Here is a 3,428-nt window from a genome sequence, read left to right on the forward strand (position 1 = left end):
GATCATGAATATTTCGGAGCATGATTATCCCTTGTTATTTTATACCCGTGTTCCTAATGTTTGCGAGTACATTCAAACGTACTCACTGGCTTGTCCCTCGCTATTGTCTTTGCCAGATTTCTTGCATGGAGAAGAGCGTTATGACGACAGCCCCGGAACCTACGCAATGATGATAGCAGCCTCGCGAAGATAGGAGTTATCCTGGTCAGCTATTCTTGTGGGAAATGGAGTCCCATAGATGCAGATGCACCATAAACCGCTTCCACCATCAACCACTAGAAACCAAGTGTTGTACTCCTAGGCCACAATGGTCTTGTACTACATATTTTGTACTTTGCTTGGAATTCTTGTATCAAGTTGGTGCCTCATCAGCTAACAGTAATCCTGGGGCTGGTGAGCACAAAGGCCGTTTTCTGGGAAATTAATATCCCGAAAATCCGGTCGTGAAACTTTCGTAGTTATGAATTGCGGAATAGAATCAATTATGAAATTCATAAGTATATATCCCTCATCCCTATTGGTATCGGTTTGGGCCACTACCCAGAACCCTGCTAGAGCCCTATTTTAAGATGAAATTGACAGTCTTTTTTAGAACTAGAACTATGGTAAAATACAGTATCGACAGGCCTAGTTCTTTTCCTTTGCTTATGCAGGGCAAGAATTTGTCGAGTTCAATTAGTACAATAAGAAATCCTAAGTATTTTTTTGGTCAGGCGACACCCAGATTTGAACTGGGGATAAAGGATTTGCAGTCCCCTGCCTTACCGCTTGGCCATGCCGCCAAATCCAATCCAAAATCGAGCAAAATATTATTCATCCGCATTATTTTACTAATTTTTATTCGTAGGAGGGGATTATTAAACCCTTTTTGATTTTTTTAGATCGTGGAATCCCTTTGTACTTATCCCTTTCCAATCCCTTTTAATAAATTCATTCTTGTTTTTCATTTGACCCAGTTTTATTCTCTTCGATTGATTGTATCTCAAAACACACATTGCTTAATTACCTTCTCTTTCTATTGAAAAGAGAAAGGATTTCCAGTCACAGACTGCCAAATTTAGGAAAAATTGGAACCATTAACTATATTATTTGTTATTTTGATATTTTCTATTTGTTAGTAGTGAACGGTTCTAAAATGGATATTGTATCCCAAATAGTATTTCCTTAATGGCATAACAAAATCAAATTGATTTACGGCTAATCAGTATCAATTTAAAAAGCAGAATTATGATATTGATATAGTGTGACCTGACCCCTGTTGCTCCAAGTCAGATTCTTTCTAGAGTTCTTAAAGATATTCTCCATTTTTCCCCTTTCCCTACAATAAAGTATAGTCTGAAGGCTACCACGCACCATTCCTCGCTTATGATAATCTAAGGCCAAAAAGAAAGAAGGCTCACACCATAATAATACATACCCTTTTTCCTCGATCGTCAAGGTCGTGGATTTGGATCGATTTCGGTTTTATGGGCTTCATACATTGTTAAGAAAAGTACTCGGCATTGGAAAGCATCATGTTCTGGCCACACACAAAACAAGTCGGTGGAAGGTATGGAATTTCTCGGCTGAAGGTCAGAAAGAAAGCAATCACCAGTGCTCTCGGTTCCAGCAACGAGTCTTTTCTCTGAGAATTAAGGAAAACAAACTAACCTTGTCTGTCTATGTTCACCTTGACATGAAAGACTCTTTTCCTAACCTGACTGTTCTACCTGGCTAGTTCACTTCACTTTTCGAGGGATCCTGGATTGGAGTTCACTTATCTATGAGTGTCCGAACAGCTTCAGATCCTTCCAAGGTGCAGGGGTTCTCTCTCCATTCACTTTGAGCTGGGTTTCTTGTGATATTTTTAGCAGTTTTTCCGTCCAATTTTATGTTAAATTAAGTCTTACACAGCTGTCCCCAAGGATGTCCATTCCATTCGGCAGGGACTCCATCTCGCATTCAATCTCCCTCTTTCCCTGAAAGAGTCGAGGTCTCTCTGGAATTCTCTTTTGGCTCTCTCCCAGATTCAAAAAAGGGAGGAAGAGGGCCTCTCGACGGGAGTGATTCCCCGAAAAGAGATCGTTCCCAGCATCCTCGTGTTCGTAGTCAAACTCACCTTCATCCACCTTTCATGGACTGGCGCGGGCAAGCACCGATGTCTGGAGCAGGAGATGGAAGCTTGGGTTGAGGAGGCTTTCAACGAGTCATCAAAGGCGATAGATTGGTTATATTCGGATTCGTTTGATTTTGATTTTTTCTTTTTTTGGTTGTGAGAGGTCTGAGTCCACAGCTGGGGAAGAGTCGTCAGATGACAATTGAAGTACGGGTCTGCCTCTTTCAAAGGGAAGCAAGAGTCTCATAGGGAAGGATATCCTGCACAGACCAATCCCAATCAGGAAGAGAGTCTTGTTGTCAATGAAAGCAATTTTTCTATGTCACATATCTAGCAATCTGGTGTTGTGAGCTATAAAGTACCCACTAGGGGGGGGGGGGTGGACCAAGAAAGAGGCAGGCGATTGGGTCCTTCCCATCCTCTGTGATGTATGTCTCTTTGTCATTCTTTCACCCTTGCTGAGTAGCGAAGTGAGCATACTAAAGATCCAATTAATCAATCATTTGAGTTGGTACGAACATAGGAATCCAGACTCCGCTTGATTCGATCTTCAGTGTCGACCTTCATCAGTCAGGAAAAAGAAGTAGGACCCACTTATTCCACTCGGAGAGACCGAACCAGGCAACAAAAAAGTAAAACTGAAGGAAGTTCTCTTTCCATTCCAACTAAACTAAGTGAAAAAAGGGGGAGAACAAAACAGAAACACAGGAACAAGGAAACTATGTCCAAACCAACGAGTCCTTTGGTCGACTCTAAAGAATGTATCGGGAGTTCGGAATTAGACGTCTCATAGGAGTGATAGCTGGGTTTTTCACAGAGTTTCTTCGTACGATTGAAAAAAAGAGTGCTCTAGGTCGGAGAAAACAAGAAGAAGATTGTTCACCAGTCTGTCTCCCAACCTCTTTAAAGCAGCTACCTACCGTGATCTGGTCTTGGGACAGCATTGGCACCCCCATTTGCTAGATCTTCTAGGCACTCTAAAGCGCTTCCATGAGAGAGGGATGGACTTTGAGGTATAGACGGAGATGAGCCTTTAGAGGGTCAAGAGTGATTCCTCAATAAAACAAATGGGATTTTGAGGGAGGGCTGAACGCGATGTACTGAAGGGTTCGCTTTCGCTGATCGGCGCCAGTCTTTCCTACTGTGAATTTCCCAGGTTGGGAGGGGCCCTTTCCTTCTGCCTTACTGAACCCATTCACCAATGATTGGATCACTCAAAGCTAAAGAGAAATCTATTACCAAAGGTGACTTCTTCCTTATTCACGCCTTGATGCACCTTTTTTCGTGTTCAATCTCGCCTGAGAGCAGTGCATCGATACAACAGAGTTCTTAT

The 3,428-nt window shown here is 42.3% G+C and overlaps 1 non-coding gene across 1 annotated transcript; it reads right to left on the reverse strand.

The window, feature by feature from the left end:
• Positions 1–711: 711 nt before the first annotated feature.
• TRNAC-GCA (transfer RNA cysteine (anticodon GCA)) lies at positions 712–782 on the reverse strand. The gene has a single exon. It is a non-coding gene; the product is annotated as a tRNA-Cys (tRNA).
• Between the last annotated feature and the right edge of the window lie 2,646 nt (positions 783–3,428).

Source organism: Triticum aestivum, chromosome 4D (genome assembly GCF_018294505.1).
Source record: "Triticum aestivum cultivar Chinese Spring chromosome 4D, IWGSC CS RefSeq v2.1, whole genome shotgun sequence".
NCBI classification, from domain to species: Eukaryota; Viridiplantae; Streptophyta; class Magnoliopsida; order Poales; family Poaceae; genus Triticum; species Triticum aestivum.